The sequence below is a fragment of the Pelmatolapia mariae genome, linkage group LG4 (genome assembly GCF_036321145.2).
Source record: "Pelmatolapia mariae isolate MD_Pm_ZW linkage group LG4, Pm_UMD_F_2, whole genome shotgun sequence".
NCBI classification, from domain to species: domain Eukaryota; kingdom Metazoa; phylum Chordata; class Actinopteri; order Cichliformes; family Cichlidae; genus Pelmatolapia; species Pelmatolapia mariae.
Genome location: NC_086230.1, coordinates 4234370 through 4252510, shown reverse-complemented (window position 1 = coordinate 4252510; position 18141 = coordinate 4234370). Strand labels below are relative to the sequence as shown.

At 38.2% G+C, this 18141-nt stretch overlaps 1 protein-coding gene and 1 long non-coding RNA gene across 2 annotated transcripts in view; both read left to right on the top strand.

The window, feature by feature from the left end:
• Positions 1-18141, top strand: part of LOC134625691 (deleted in malignant brain tumors 1 protein-like) — a 246300-nt gene that overhangs the window by 151151 nt on the left and 77008 nt on the right. The gene's annotated exons all lie outside the window — the stretch shown is intronic.
• On the top strand, positions 12687-13506 carry LOC134625851 (uncharacterized). Its single transcript, XR_010093772.1, has 3 exons — positions 12687-12896; positions 13013-13116; positions 13220-13506. It is a non-coding gene; the product is annotated as an uncharacterized LOC134625851 (long non-coding RNA).

Here is an 18141-nt window from a genome sequence, read left to right as displayed (position 1 = left end):
TTGTTCTCTTTCCAACACTGTGTCTTTCAAAGCTCAGACATTTAAATTTTTTAAACTGTGTGGATCCAAGCGGAGGGATCACATTTTAGTCATTCAGTGATTCAAAGAATATGAACTTTTAATATTCATTCAGATGTTTTCTGACTTTGAATCTTAGGTTTTTCTAATTTACATTTAAAACATTTTCAGCTATTTTCCAACTTCTCTGTAAAAATCAGCTTTCAAAGGTTCTGCACTTTTGTTTTCAGGTTAAAAATTCTGTTTTTTCTAGCTCATTCAACATTTTTAGGTTAATATTAATTCATTTCAATGCATACATTCAGATTCAAGCATTCACACTGCAGTTTCTTCAGAAAATGCACTTTCTAGTTATTATTATATTTTATTATATATTCCGTACGTTTTTTGTAGTCTATCTCCTTCAAAACCGTTCAACTTAGAAAAACCATTCAAACACCATTAGATTCCTCTTCTTTTGGACATGACTGCTTCTATTTTTCTTATTTTTAACATTTATATTTTTAATTTTATTCAACTTTTTTCAACAAAAATTTCCCATGTATTTCAATGGAGAGACCCTTCAAATTCTCATTCAACTCACTCCTCTTCAAACTGTATCTACTTCCACATACATTGACGTAGAGCCACCATTCAAACTTTAAAACGAAGACAAGATATTCAACTATTCAACTTGTATTTATCTTTTCAATATTTTTTATACTTTTTCTTCAGTTCCAGTTTAAGTTTCATGATGTTTTTTCACCCGTTTCAGAGTTTATAATGGGTGTGTATGGGACGGAATGTTGCCGCTAGAGTGAGACAGCTCAACTGCTAGAGTGAGAGCAGGGGGGGAATTAATCTTAAAATATTTTCTTAAAACTGCTGCTGTGTCCGCAGCGTTTCGTCTACAGGTATGATTTTACCCTCAAAACGTAGCCATCGCTGTCCTCTTTCATCCAATGTGTTTACTATTGTACTAGGTGTTATGGTTCTTTCATAAATGTCACCAATGCACAGCCTCGTCCCTCCAACTCTTCCATAGACTCTAATGTTAAAATGGCTCAGAAGGTTCGTTTGAAAATCAGAAGAGCATGGTGTCTTTCCACTGTCACCACGTCCAAATAATAAACTCCACAGGCATGAAAACTGAGAATTCAGTAGACTAGACATTGCTGGCGCTCACGGTGAAAGAATTTTGTCAATACGACGTGTACTTTTCATTTGGGAGCGATTTGTTTCGGCCTGACTTTTCTGTTCATTTTAAGCAGCAAAAGTGAGGTGCATGTCTGTGTGCGTGCCATTGGGTGCAGTCACTATAGCAACCAGGCTCACACCTGCCTGCTTAACGAGCTCTCTCTCACTGTGCCAAGGTTAAACCTAAAAATGTCTGCTGCATCTAAGCAGTTGTAGTAAGATTAACTTTTTCAATAGGTACAATAAGACAGATTTGACAGGGGTCAGTAGTTAGTATATGCCAACTAAGTAGAGCATTGTGATTGGCACATAGGTTTTTCAGATCTGGGCAGTTGGAGTCAGTTGATGACTTTAAAATCATCCTTTCTGACTGGATAATTAAAGCTTACAGCATCTACCTGTCTGTAGTTGATTTTCCCACATTTTAACTAACGTTTAACTAATCTAATCTCCTTTATTGTCTGTGTTTATAGTCTGTATAGTTTATCTCCCCACTAACAAACTTAAAGTAGTCTTAAAATAAAACCCACAAAACAGTTCAAAATGAAATACTTTTTATTTGCTCATGTAATGCCAGTTGCCATATTTTTCTGTATGTCACTCATTCGCTTATACAAAAAGTACCAATTTGTACACTAGTCTAGTGTATTTTTTCCCTCTATCTCTCTATGTCTCTTACACACAGAGACTAACACAGACATGTATATGCTCATTATTGCTGTTCAAACTGATGTTCAAATTTCCAAGCACCACCTGAACGCCTCATTTATTTTTAACCCATCACTGGACCAACTGTCATCATTCCGCTTTGCTCTCTGCTGTGGTAAGTACAGTACACTCAGTACTGCACTGTTTTATTTTTATGATGATAAAAAATACATGTTTGACAGTTAAACTCACATATCAAGTCCAACAGAGTTCAAAGAATAAAGAAAGAAAGAAAGAAAAAAGAATAACCTTCGCTATCATTTATATTTGTTTATGACGTTTTGCTGTTAGCAGCAGTGCTAACGCTAGCTTCAATGCTAATGCTAGCAACGATGCTAATGCTAGCAACAATGCTAACGCTAGCTGTAGTGCTAACACTAGCACTAGCAGTTGTTAACTGACAAAAAGAATATTCCTGTGATATTCCTGTGATATTTCTTGGCGGTCAGTGAGACAAAAGTAACAAATGAGCTTTATTATTGCCATTGTGGCTCAGTTTTAACAGTAAGAGTGCTAGCGCTAGCAGAATTGCTAATGCTAGCTGCAATGCTAACGCTAGCTGCAGTGCTAACACTAACTGAAGTGCTAATGCTAGCCGGAATGCTAGCGCTAGCAGCAATGCTAAGGCTAGTAACAGTCGAACAGTAGCCTTACATAAGTGGAAATACTTCAGGTAATTAGTTTGAATTATAAAATGGTTGCTGTGTCTGTTGGTGTGCTATATTATTCTATAACCTGCTGACTATAAGTTCAGTGTATCATGTCATGTGGGCTTTGTATTTCTGTTAGTCTGATAATACTGTACAGACAACTAACATTATTTCTCGTCTTACACTTTCAGGAACTTGACTGACATCTGTGCTTTGCCTGGTAGGTGTGCACATACTGTAAGAGAAGTATACCAAAATAAAAAAATAATCTGACTTTTATAAGCTGTAAAGTGATGGGTTCAATCTTTCATTCAAACTAGACCTTTTAAACACAATTTTATAATAAATACACATAAGTGCAGCTTAACAATTGGGCTAAAATATTTTTTTCGTACATTTTTGTAGTCACACTACATGTGATTAGTTAATGATTCACTCAATCATATTTGTATTAAAAATATTATTGCTGAATTTAAATAAATATTTATTATTTTAAAAAGTGCCCAATTATGCAACTTTTTGCACATGGCAGCCAACAACAGTTTAGCTTCAATATTTGTTTTGTCCTTTTTCAGTAGTCACAATTAGTTCATACAATTACCATGTGATATAATTTTAATAAAATTATTATTTTTTTCTTCTTTTTTGTTCACAGTGTGCAGAAGAACAAGGACCAGATCTCCAGTCTTCTCTGTCACATCCCAACCCCCCATCCCCTCTATCCTCTGTCCTGCTCCACCTGTTGTCTCTGCCTTCTTTCCATCTGTATTTCACCCTGTGGTTTGTGAGAAATTTTGCCAAACCAAGAATCTTATTGCGGTTTGATTTCAAAACCGTGTCTCTCCTGCTCTGCCTGTTCTCTCTGCTAAATTTTCTCTCTACCTGTTTTTCACTCTTTGGCTTGCTGCTGAGAAATGCACAAGCCAATAAAGCAATAAAGAGTGCATATTTTGCCTCAACCTTTGAACAAACTGAACAAACAAAGAAAACTCTACGGTTTGATTTCAAAACCGTGTCTTTCCTGCTCTCTCTGTTCTCTCTGCTAAATTTTCTCTCTACCTGTTTTTCACTCTTGGCTTGCTGCTGAAAAATGCCAAGCCATTAAAGCAATAAAGAGTGCATATTGCCTCTACCTGAGAACAAACTGAACAAATAAAGAAAACTCTAATTCACGGTTTGATTGTCATCTCCCAGCCGTGTCTCTCCTGCTCTGTCTATTCTCTCTTCTAAATTTTCTCTCTACCTGTTTTTCATTCTGGGCTTGCTGCTAAGTTGTGCCAAGCCAATAAAGAGAGTACATAATATTCTCTCGACTGACAAACTGTCAAACAAACAAAGACATTGTTTCTGAGAAATAAAAACTGAAATATAAAGACAAAGAAAACATCTCCTGCTGTGTGCCACTCTTGTTTTTTGAATACATTTTCTAAAGACTAACAGAAACACTTAAAGGTGTGTAAAAATGCCAAAAAAGCAGAAAAAGTCACAAGCTGCAAAACAACGCTGGAAGAAGTTCCATGAGTTTCACAAAGTACCAACATGTGAACAAACTGAGTGTGATTCTCCTCAGAGCTCTGCAGAAGACCGTGTGTCTGCAAAGACCAATGCTGATGGTGTCAAACAGGCAGGTCGACATGTTCCTGCACATGTAAAACAGGTATCCTATGCAGATGCTGTAAAGACTGGATTGCAGCATGCATTTAATGAACATCAGGTAAACCATAGAGACCAACCTGAGGTGTCAAGTGCCCCGCAGGTGGGTTATGCTAATGTTGTGAAAAGAGGCCATCACAGTGATGTGGCAGGGCCATCTCATGCAGAAAGAGTGAACCTTGAAAACCAGCCCCCTGTAACACATGTCTGTGCATCTCACAGCCAGGCTCATCCCAAATATGGAGACTCCAGAAACAGTCAGTGCACATGTAACTCACTCACATTTCTTGCATTCCTTCATGAGAATGAAAACATAACTACAGCTGACCTTAATCTGGTCTTGGATAAAGGTGATGTGATGTACAAAGAGGCCAAGAAAAGATTCCCCAAGAGTATTCATTTGGCAACCGATGAGCTGCCAGACAAAGTTGATGCTCGCAGGTCTATGTATCATGTCGACATGACACAGCCTTCCCGGTATGGGACATTTGAAGAACCTCCAGAGGAGGCAGTAGATACCTTTCTCAGCTTAGAAGCAGGACTGAGCTGCCTGTTGTCAGATGTGCAGTATGCCTTATTGATTATGAGTGGATTGTGTATCGCAGTGTTCAGATCCACATCAGGCAAATATGGTTTCTTTGATCCACACTCCAGAACAGCCAGTGGTCTTCCTCTACCACTACAGTCACGTAATCGTGGTACAGCTGTGATGCTGAAATTTACACTCCTCAGTGACATGATTAAGAGGCTCCAGGATTCTTATGAAGGGATGGAGATATCACCCTCTTGTACCTATGAGCTGAAGCATGTGCAGTTTTACAGTATGAGCACAGTCAACCTGAATGATACTATCACAGACACAGTCTGCAGACCAACAGCTGCCACTGCTGTGGCACCTACTCACTCTGATACAACTGTTGATGAAGCAAACTCCTCTACTCCAAGGAGAAACACAACCACTGATCTGACTGAGAACATCTTTTGTCAAATGTCCATTTGTACGCCACTGGTGAAACAAAAAGAAGTCCACATGACTAATTTCACATCATATGAAGATCAGAATGAACCTCCTAATATACCAACTGAAGAACTATGCAGTGAATTAAATTTGCTTCCATCAAATGATGCTTTTTCATGTCAATCAAATGCTGCAATAACAAATGTTGCTGCCTGTGATCTTTCTGATATAGTTTTACAAAAACTGAAAAAGGTTAATAAACAACAAAGGCACAAAATGAAAAGAAGATTAATGGCATCAGAGAAACCCAGAAATCAGAGAAAAGAAAACCAAAAAAGGAAAGAACGACAAAAATATGCTTCAAATAAAGAGTACAAAGAAAAGAAAAAATCATGCACAAGCGAGGCATATAAAAACAATCCTGAAGTCAGACAGAAACATCAACAGTATATTAAAAGACGTTATTTTGAGAATGATGAATTCAGACAGAAACAACAGCAATATATTACAAGACGTTACTGTGAAAATGATGAATTCAGAAAGAAACAAAAACAATATGTTAAAAGACGTTTTTCTGAGAATGCTACAGTTAGAAAGAAACAACAACAATATATTAAAAGACGCTACTGTGAGAACGATGAATTCAGAAAGAAACAACAACAATATATTAAAAGGCGCTACTGTGAGAACAATGAATTTAGAAAGAAACAACAACAATATATTAAAAGACGCTACTGTGACAATGCTGAATTTAGACAAAAGCAAAAAAGCTATATCACTAAAAGGTATCAAGAGAGCCCAGAATTCAGAGAGAGACAGAGATCTCGAGTGACTCAGCGTTATGCACGTGACAATGCATTCAGAGTAAGACACCGACAACTAATGAAACAACTAATGCGAGACAGGTATCAAAGTAATCTTGCATTCAGGATTATGCACAATATGAGATGTGCCATGAAAATAAAAAGGAAATACAGATGGGTTAACAGACAAACCCAAGAGAGTGACAACAGTGTGATCAACGAGGCCATATCTGTGTTCAAATCACAAATCAAAGCTGGACCATCACACCCATGTACCGTATGTTTCAAGGCTTCATTTCCGAACCAAGTGCGACCCTGCAGAAGGTCAAATTATGTCAAAAACCCACATGTGGTTGCAACATGTTTGACAGGAAGGTTTGTTCATGTTTGTGATGAAAACTGCAGAAATGAGCAGTGCAATGTGCCTGATGAGAGAAAGAGAGAGTGGATTTGTCACACCTGCCACAATCATCTTAAAAATGGATCCATGCCAGCACTTGCTGCTGCCAATAAACTGGAGCTTGCTGATGTTCCACCTGAACTGTCTGATCTCAACATACTGGAGAGACATCTCATAGCCAAGTGCATACCATTTGCCAAGATTATTCCTCTTCCCAAAGGCAGACAGAGAGCAATTAGAGGAAATGTGGTCTGTGTCCCATCAGAGGTACAGGAAACTGTTGAAGCATTGCCTAGATTAAGAATTAATTCTCAAGTCATGAGAGTTAAACTGAAGAGACGCTTGTCTTACAAAGGTCATCAGCTGTTTCAGACTGTAAGCTGGTCTAAACTTGTGCAAGCACTGCATAAACTCAAGCAGATTCATCCACAGTATAAGGATGTGAGCATCAGAGATGATGCTGAGCTGTGTGATCCAACACTTCCTGATGAAGATGAGGAGGATGATGATGATGAAAACATGAATGAGAACGATTATGACGAGGCTGATTTAATGGAAATTGACAGCTGTGAGAAAAATGCACTGAGTGAAGCACAAAATAAAAATGAACAGGATATTGACATGTTACCCTGTGATGGTGAACAACCATGTGAACAGATGAGAGATGATTCAGAGCAAGCAGATGGACTGACTAATGGTGGTTTTGCACTCGAGTCCTGTTTGCAGCCCCCTGATGTGGCTGAGGAGATATTATGTTTCAGTGAAGGAATCTACTCTGTTGCTCCTGCAGAGAGAAACAATCCAATAAGTTTTTTCAAAACACCTAAACTGGAGGCCATGGCCTTCCCTGTGCAGTTTCCTACAGGCCAAAACACACTTGATGAAAGAAGGCTGATCAAAGTATCCCCCAGTGGGTATTTCAAATCAAGACTTTTCTGCATTGATGATCGTTTTGCCAGAGACACAAACTATTTGTTCTTTGCACAGTTTGTGACTGAAATACATTTGGCTACTTCCAGCATGACAATACAGTTAAGGAAGGCAAAGCCTCTGACCAGAGATGGGAGAAAAATAACCTCAGGCATGTTACAAGATAAACATGAGGTGGAGAAACTGGTGAGAAATAAAGATGCAGTGAGATTCATGCAGCCTCTGAGAGGAACCCCAGCCTATTGGGAGAAAACAACAAGAGATCTTTTTGCCATGATCAGACAGTTGGGAACTCCCACGTTCTTTTGCACATTCTCAGCTGCTGAAATGCGCTGGCCCGAAGTGATTGAGGCAATAACAAGGCAGCAAGGTGAACAAGTGAATTTTGAAGGACTCGACTGGTCAGCAAAGTGTGACATCCTGAGGAGCAATCCTGTCACAACAATGCGCATGTTTGACAAGAGAATTGAAGCATTATTTAGAGATTTACTCTTATCTCCTGCAGAGCCACTTGGCAAAGTCATTGACTACTTTTACAGAGTCGAGTTTCAGCACAGAGGAAGCCCACACATACACTGTCTCCTGTGGGTAGAAGGTGCTCCTGTGTTTGAGGAGGATGATGATCAAACTGTTGTTGATTTTATAAACAAATACATCACAGCTCAGCTGCCTGATCCACATAAACAACCTGAACTGTACAAGAAAGTAACAGAAGTGCAAAAACACAGTAAGAACCACACGAAGACGTGCTTTAGGAGTTTAAGCTCTGGGTGCCGTTTTGGTTTTCCTAAACCACCCTGCAATGAGACAATGATCACAAGACCCAGTGAGGATGATGAACTGGAGGTAGAAACAGCAAAGAACAAGCTCAGACCACTGAACCAGCTGCTGAATGAGCCTGAAACTGCTTCCATGAGTTTAGAGCAGCTCTTGGCAAGATGCAAGTTGACGCATGCAGAATATGAGCGATACCTGAATAAAATGAACACAAGGAGTACGATCATACTAAAGCGTGATCCAAAAGACTCTTGGATAAACGGCTATAATCCACATCTGCTTGAAGCCTGGAACAGTAATATCGACATAAGCTTTGTTCTAGATGCTTTCGGTGCAGCAAATTATTTAATGAAATATATATCAAAAAAAGAGGGCGGGCTATCTGAGTACCTGAAAACTGTCATTGAGAGCTCCCATAAAGACAGTGTAAATGAGTGCGATGAAATGAGAGCCGTCATGCAGGCATATTCAAAGAAGCGAGAGATCAGTGCACAGGAGTGTGTTGCTCGTGCATGTGGTCTTCACATGAAGCAATGTTCACGTGCTGTAATATTCATACCAACTGATGATAATCCTGTGAAAATGAGTCGTCCCCTGTCAGTTCTGGACAACACAACACCTGAGTCTTCAAATGTTTGGATGACATCATTGAATGACAAATACAAAGCCAGACCTGAAACACCAGAGTATGAGGAGATGTGCATGGCAGACTTTGCTGCTACTTGCAGGATTGTCTATGGCCAACAGACAAAAGGTAAAGATGTTTTACCCCTTCTCAATGAGATGGGATTTGCGCAAAGGCGCAAAAACAATAAGCCTGCTATCATCAGATTTCACCGCTGCTCACAAGAAAAACATCCAGAGCAATATTATGGAAGACTGCTTAAACTGTACCTTCCTCATCGTTCAGACCATGAACTGAAAACACCATCTTTGCCAACCTATCAGGCTTTCTATGGTGCTGGCTGTGTACAGCTACCAGGTACTGACCGTCTTGAGTACGTGCAACACATTGTCAAAAGAAACAGAGAAAAATATGAGAAAAACAGTGAGGAGATCGAGACCGCTGTTGAGGAATATGAGCAGAACAGAGGTGTGACTGACGAATGGTGTAATCTGGCACCTGAATCAGATCTCGTAAGGTTGCCACTTGTTGAACAAGAAAGAGAGCGAGACAATGAAAATGAACAGGAAGATGTGCCCGACTACAGCCGTCAGGCTGATGCTTCAACAGAAGTCAGAGCCATCAGGGAACCCCATGCTATTGATCCCACTTTGTTACGTCAGATGTTTCAGAATCTAAATAAGAAGCAAGCCTGCATATTTTATGCAGTTAGAGACTGGTGCATTAAAAGAGTCTGTGCTCTAAATCCGGAGCAGTTTTTCTTTTATATTAATGGTGGTGCTGGAACAGGAAAATCACATCTTATCAAATGCATCTACTCAGAAGCATCTAAGATACTGAGCAAAGTGCCCAGATATGCAGACGACGTTGACATATCAAAACCCACTGTCCTGTTAACTGCTTTCACTGGGACTGCAGCATTTAACATATCTGGAACAACACTGCATTCTCTTCTCAAACTCCCTAGAAGCTTAAAACCTCCCATTCAGGGACTTGGCAATCAGCTGGATGAAGTCAGATCAGAACTTTTGAATGCTGAAATAATCGTCATTGACGAAGTGTCTATGGTGTCAAGACATCTCTTTGCATATGTAGATGCAAGACTCAAACAGATCAAAGGGACTCGGAGACCCTTTGGAGGCATGTCAGTCATTGCTGTTGGAGACTTCTATCAGCTACCCCCAGTGCGACAGTCGAAACCTCTCTGTGTGCACGACCCGTCCGAGATCGACCTGTGGCGGGAGCATTTTCAGATGATCACTCTGACTGAGATTATGCGTCAGAAAGATGATGTTGTCTTTGCTGAGATGCTGAACAGAATCCGTGTGAAAGGAAAGTTGGATGTGCTTTGCGAAGCAGATAGAAATTTGTTGTCACAGGCCATAACTGAACCAGCCCGTTGTCCGACTGATGCGTTGCACATTTTTGCAACTAACAAAGAAGTGGATGCACACAACTCTGCAACACTGGGTCTGCTCCATACTCATATCATTGACATCCATGCAGATGATTATAGAAAGGATCCTAGAACTGGCAGAATGGCACTTCAAGACAGACCATTCAAAGGAGGTAAAAACGAGTTACCAGACACACTGAAAGTTGCAGAAGGAGCTCGTGTCATGCTCACCAGAAACATTGACATACAAAATGGTTTGGTTAATGGAGCTTTTGGAAAACTACTTAGAGTAGTTTACTCTGAAAACGACCAACACATCATCAAGCTTGGACTTAAAATGGATAATGAGACATCTGGAAAGAATAACCGCACACCAGCAGACGACATGGTGTACATTGAGAGAGCAGAGGAGAATCTAAAGCAGAAAGGAGTGGTACGAAGACAGTTCCCAGTGAAGCTGGCCTTTGCATGTACAATACATAAGGTACAGGGTATGACAACCACATCAGCTGTTGTATCTCTTAAGAGCATTTTTGAGCCCGGCATGGCCTACGTAGCTGTCAGTAGAGTGACGTCTCTCAGTGGACTGTATCTTCTTGATATGGAGGAGAAAAAAATATTCACCAACCCAGAAATCACTGCAGCACTTGAGAACATGAGACAAGCCAACCTTGATGACATGATGCCTCTTCTACACGTGAGACAAACACTGAGCAGGTCAGAGGTTTTCACCATTGTTCATCATAATACAGAGGGACTGCCAGCTCACATTAATGACATCAAGAGTCACCATGAATTGTGTCTAGCAGATGTTTTGTGCCTAACAGAAACACACCTGCGGGGCTCTTTTGTCGCAGAGAGTCTCCACTTGGAAAATTACAATTTGTTCAAACGCAACAGACACCTGTCCTACACAAACTTTCCCCAGATGGCAAACAGAAGTGGTGGTGGAGTTGCTGTTTATGTGAAGAGTGACATTCAAGTGCATGAAAAACAGTACATCCATAATGTAACTGACCTTGAATTTCTGGCTTTAAAGGTTGAAGCACCAGTCAGTGCTCTGATTGCAGTTGTGTACAGACCTCCAGACTACACTCTGAGGCCATTCCTGAAAAACCTGGTAAGCCTATTAGACTCATTAGAGATCATGGACTGTCATCCCATCATAGTGTGTGGTGATTTTAATGAGAATGTTTTATCCAGTGCAAACAAACCAATCCTGGAGCTGTTTGAGTCTAGGGGATACGCACAGGTCATCACTGCCCCTACCACAGAGAAGAACACACTGCTTGACCTAATTTTCATTTCTCAGCCAGAGCAATGTCTCCATTCTGGAGTCATGAAGACCTACCATAGTTACCATGACCCTGTATACTGTGTATTGTCCTGTGATGATTCATGAACTATATCTTTGACTACAGTAAGTAATTTCTATATTTTTGAATGACTTAAGAAAGTAGAGCGATATTTAAAAGTTGACTTAAGAAAAAGCGCCCTGCATTGCAATATAATGTTTGAATTTTTTTACATAAAATACAATTAAATGAATTAAGTAATGATATCAGTAAAAGATGACAATTTTATGTATTACAGAAAATCTAAAAATCAGAAATCTATGAATGTCAGAAAAATCAAATATAGCAGTTTAAAACAAACAGTGTAGGCATATCCTCTCTGCAGCCAGGCTTCAAAATCCTGCCAGGCTGCCCCAGTCTCACTGTGGCTGGGAGGGAGGGAGGGTGGACCAGAGGATTGCCCACACAGCAAATAAATGTTCAACAGCTTCTTCATTGTTTCTGAGAGAACAACACAGACTAAAGGTTGCTTTTAAAAAAAATAAAAAAAATAAAAATAAAAATCTAATTACAGCAATAATGACAGTTAAGCCAGTTTATCTGTGCCTCTATTTTGAAATAATATTTACAAAAATGTTATTGATTTCAGTTTGTTATAATCTTTAAACTTGTTCAAAAGTATATCATTATATTTTTGGACAAATCTTTCGATGAACATACATTTTTATGAGCTTTTATCATGTTTCAGCCAGTGCATTTATCAGGGTGGGTCTGGGTCTGGGATGATAAATGCACATTTCTGGCCAGAAATGTTTCAGCAGTGTTACATATGCACTACATATGTTAAACTTGCTTTTTGTTACCAGTTGATACCCTACATTTGTATAGACATTGGGTGGTGTGAGGCTGGGGAGTTGAGTGGAGTGGGTAGGTGGGAGTTGAATGTGGGGGGGTACGGTGGGAGGTTGTTAGGTTTCTTTTTTTTTTTTTTTTTTTTTTTTTTTGTTAAGAGAGACACAGTCCTCCTGTGTCTTCTCCAAGCTTCACATGGTAAATCCAACAGTGTGAAGCACATAGCAGCCAGAAACTGTAATGCCACAGATCAGAGAGGCTTCATCATCACCATCTTCGCCGTACGATCAGAGCATGAGACTTCACATCTGGAGCACAGGAGAGATTCTGTGATAAGTCCTCCTTCTAGCTTGTCCCACAAGCAGTCGGTGAGATTTACTCACAACAAAAAGGGTTAATCACATTATTTTCATGAAAACATGTATTAATTCTTTGTAAAGTGTTTAAATTGTGTTTTCACTTGACCTTAGGAGTGTTATTTTGAGTGTATTTTAATATCTGTACTCAGGTGTTTCCCTCTGTGATCCATCCCCTTCAGAGCTGAGACACTCAGGACTGAACAGACTGCACAGTTTCTGTGACTGAGCCTCCAAAACATCTTCTTTGAAACCACACATGATAGAAGGGCTTTATATTTGCAGCAGCACTACTAAAGGTATTCAGTTTATTACAGGATGTGTTTGTTTCTTAGGACCAGCTCTAAGTGCACACTACCTAACATATACACCTTTCTGTTCATTACAAACCAACTACTCTGGATCATATGGCCAGTCGGCAGGAATGTTGCTGCAGGAAAACATCCCTGCAGATCACCATCATTGTCAGACTGACTGTGCCTCCTCTGTGCAGTGTCAAGATCCTCCCTAAATGAGTGTGTAAGTTCATTATTTTATTCCCTTTGACAAGACAAGTATCACTGATATTTACATTTACAACTACATATGTTCCTGTTTTCTGCTCTTCTTTTAAAGTCCTCAGCTATCCTGCTTCTGTGCTGCTTGCCACACATCAAACACTGGCCGGATGACAGGGAGGATCCACTCTGAAGTCACTGGACATGATGAGGATCATATGGGACTTTATAGTTTCACAGAAATGTTGTGCTCTTTGATTACAGGTTTTAAATGGACATAATGACTGCCTCTCTCTGATCTGACAGGCTAAAGGATTGTTTTCATTGTTAGTGCTCTGTACAGTGTATGCTTATTTAATATTTCATCACAGAGCAAACCTTTATTTATTTAACATATTTTTATTTTGTTTTAATGTTGAATTAACTGTGGGGATTGTTTTAAGTGGGCACTTGGGATGTCATATGACCAGAAATGTGGTAACTGTAATTCAACAGTATGTAAAGAAAGAATCTGCTAAGAACAAAACACACACAAAAAACCACAAGAGAACTCAAATTCGTTCCATGTAATCCAATCTAAAACATTTTAAACTGCTGAACAGCAACACAAACAGTGTTAAAGAAACAGTGTTAACAGAATAATTATGATGAGTTTGTACCAAAGTTTCAGGTCACATGGCACACCTAGTGTGTAGTGTGGGGTATCAGCTGGTAAGTATAGGTTTTTTCATATTTGTGTCCTTAGAGTTCAGATAGATAAAGCCTTGTGTATAATAATTAGTCATAACCACAACTCAAAGTCAGGGACTAACTAAATTTGGGACTTCGTGTCTGAGCCCAGGTTAAAACACAGTGTTAAAAAGCATTTAGTGGCATGGCTGAACAATGCTGTAAACTAATGATACTTATTTATCCATGTTCACAAAAAGGACTAATGTGTTCATTTGATTATTTGTATGTGTTAAACTGTGTCACCACCTTAGGCTTTCGTTTGAGTTCACTCAAAAATCTCTATACAGTTCTCTTTTACCACTGTGTGGACACTGTTTACAATAAAACATAAAAAGAATGAGTGTAGACAGATCAGTAGATTCAGTAGACCAATATTAACAGCTGTTCAGCCATGTTCTACGAAACAAACACAATTTAAAGGTTCAGGATTGTGGTTTTAAAAGTAGAATTTTCATGTATTTCATATGTTGCTTATTATTTTTATTTGGTTATTTAATTTAGTTATTTTTATTTATTCTCCTGTGAAGTGTTTAACAAAAAAAGCTACTTTAATTTCAATTTTATTTGTTTATTATTTGGTAATTTGTTCTTTAAGAATCGAGTCTGTGCCAAAAACTAAAGTTGAACAGACACATGACAGGATCAGATTATTAACACCTTAAAACATTGCAAACGTCTCTTTTTAAAATGATTTTTATTCTATTTCGAAAAAAAAAAAACATTTGTTGAATTAATTTAAGTCCTTTTCAGAAAGAAGCTGTACAATATGACTTAAGATTTTTATGTTATTTTCTATGATATACAAAACAAATGGATGTATGTAATACCATTAAACATGATATACACATGTGTATATGTCTGAAAAACATTATGCTGTATATTAAAGCTTGTATTTTCTCCAGCATGTTTGTTCATCTTTTCAGTTCAATTCAACAAATTTGTTTTTACATTTATTTGTATTATTTTTTTTATGAATTAGAGATTTATAATACATAATTCCACTCTTTAAGTGATTAGAAGAATATGAACTTTTATTATTCATTCAGAGGTTTTCTGACTAAATTTTCTTTTGTCATTACTCATCTTTTTCTAATTTATATTTTAAACATGTTCAGCTATTTTCCAACTTCTGTGTGAAAACCAGCTTTCAAAAGTTCTGCACTTTTGTTTTCAGGTTAAAAATTCTGTATTTTCCAGCTAATTCAACATTTTTAGCTTAATATTCAGTAATGATTTCATTTCAGTGCATACATTCAGATTCAAGCATTCACACTGCAGTTTCTTCAGAAAATGCACTTTCTAGTTATTATTAGTGTGAATGCTTGTAAAAGCATTCACAGTATTGTTGTTGTAATCTTTATTATTATTATTATTATTATATCATATTCCGTACGTTTTTGTGCATCTATCTCCTTCAAAACCGTTCAACTTAGAAAAACCATTCAAACACCATTAGATTCCTCTTCTTTTGGACATGACTGCTTGTATTTTTCTCATTTATAACATTTATATTTTTAAAATTATTCAACTTTTTTCAACAAAAATTTCCCATGTATTTCAATGGGGAGACCCTTCAAATGCTCATTCAACTTATTCATTTTCAAACTGTATCTACTTCCACATACGTTGACATAGAGCCACCATTCAAACTTTAAAACGAAGACAAGACATTCAACTATTCAACTTGTATTTATCTTTTCAATATCTATTATACTTTTTCTTCAGTTCCAGTTTAAGTTTCATGATGTTTTTTCACCCGTTTCAGAGTTTATAATGGGTGTGTATGGGACGGAATGTTGCCGCTAGAGTGAGACAGCTCAACTGGCAGAGTGAGAGAAGCAAAATAATTAATCTTAAAATCTTTTTTAAAACTGCTGCTGTGTCCGCGGCGTTTGCTCTACAGGTATGATTTTACCCTCAAAACGTAGCCATCGCTGTCCTCTTTCATCCAATGTGTTTACTATTGTACTAGGTGTTATGGTTCTTTCATAAATGTCACCAATGCGCAGCCTCCTCCTTCCAACTCCTCCATAGACTCCAATGTTAAAATGGCTCAGAAAGTTCGTTTGAAAATCAGAAGAGCATGGTGTCTTTATACTGTCACCACGTCCATATAATAAACTCCACAGGCATGAAAACTGAGAATTCGGTAGACTAGACATTGCTGGTGCTCACGGTGAAAGAATTTTGTCAATACGACGTGTACTTTTCATTTGGGAACGATTTGTTTCGGCCTGACTTTTCTGTTCATTTTAAGCAGCAAAAGTGAGGTGCATGTCTGTGAGCGTGTGTATGGAGCCATTGGGTGCAGTCACTATAGCAACCAGGCTCACACCTGCCTGCCTAACGAGCTCTGTCTCTCACTGTGCCAAGATTCATCTTAAACACTTCTCTTTCAACTGCTGCTGTGTCCACAGTGTTTCCTCTGCAGATATCATTTTACCCTCAAAACATCGCCATCGTTCTTCTGTTCCCAGCACCGTGTCTTTCAAAGCTCATAGATACAAACTTTTTAAACTGTGTGGATCCATGTGGAGGAATCACATTTTAGTCATTCAGTTATTCAAAGAATATGAACTTTTAATATTCATTCAGATGTTTTCTGACTCTAATTTTTCTTTTCTCATTTCTTATGTTTTTCTAATTTAAAATTAAAACATTTTCAGCTCTTTCCCAACTTCTGTGTGGTTGTCAGCTTTTAGCACTTCAGCACTTTTGTTTTCAGGTGCAAATTTCTGTATTTTTCATCTCATTCAACATTTTTAAGTTAAAATTCAGCAATTAATTCATTTCAGTGCACACATTCAGATTCAAGCATTCACACTGCAGTTTCTTCAGAAAATGCACTTTCTAGTTATATTTTATTATATATTCCGTACGTTTTTTGTAGTCCATCTCCTTCAAAACCGTTCAACTTAGAAAAACCATTCAAACACCATTAGATTCCTCTTCTTTTGGACATGACTGCTTCTATTTTTCTTATTTTTAACATTTATATTTTTAATTTTATTCAACTTTTTTCAACAAAAATTTCCCATGTATTTCAATGGAGAGACCCTTCAAATTCTCATTCAACTCACTCCTCTTCAAACTGTATCTACTTCCACATACATTGACGTAGAGCCACCATTCAAACTTTAAAACGAAGACAAGATATTCAACTATTCAACTTGTATTTATCTTTTCAATATCTTTTATACTTTTTCTTCAGTTCCAGTTTAAGTTTCATGATGTTTTTTCAGCCGTTTCAGAGTTTATAATGGGTGTGTATGGGACGGAATGTTGCCCCCAGAGTGAGACAGCTCAACTGCCAGAGTGGAAGCAGGTCGAAAATTAATCTTAAAATCTTTTTTTTAAACTGCTGCTGTGTCCACAGCGTTTGCTCTACAGGTATGATTTTACCCTCAAAACGTAGCCATCGCTGTCCTCTTTCATCCAATGTGTTTACTATTGTACTAGGTGTTATGGTTCTTTCATAAATGTCACCAATGCACAGCCTACTCCCTCCAACTGCTCCATAGACTCCAATGTTAAAATGGCTCAGAAGGTTCGTTTGAAAATCAGAAGAGCATGGTGTCTTTCCACTGTCACCACGTCCATATAATAAACTCCACCGCCATGAAAACCGAGAATTAGGTAGACTAGACGTTGCCGTCGATCACGGTGAAATAATTTTGTCAATACGACTTGTACTTTTCATTTGGGAACGATTTGTTTCGGCCTGACTTTTCTGTTCATTTTAAGCAGCAAAAGTGAGGTGCATGTCTGTGTGTGTGTATGGAGCCATTGGGTGCAGTCACTATAGCAACCAGGCTCACACCTGCCGGCTTAACGAGCTCTCTCTCTCACTGTGCCAAGATTCATCTTAAACACTTTCAACTGCTGCTGTGTCCACAGTGTTTGCTCTACAGCCATCATTTTACCCTCAAAATGTCACCATCGTTGTTCTCTTTCCAACACTGTGTCTTTCAAAGCTCAGACATTTAAATTTTTTAAACTGTGTGGATCCAAGCGGAGGGATCACATTTTAGTCATTCAGTGATTCAAAGAATATGAACTTTTAATATTCATTCAGATGTTTTCTGACTTTGAATCTTAGGTTTTTCTAATTTACATTTAAAACATTTTCAGCTATTTTCCAACTTCTTCTGTGTAAAAATCAGCTTTCAAAGGTTCTGCACTTTTGTTTTCAGGTTATAAATTCAGTTTTTTCCAGCTCATTCAACATTTTTAGGTTAATATTAATTCATTTCAGTGCATACATTCAGATTCAAGCATTCACACTGCAGTTTCTTCAGAAAATGCACTTTCTAGT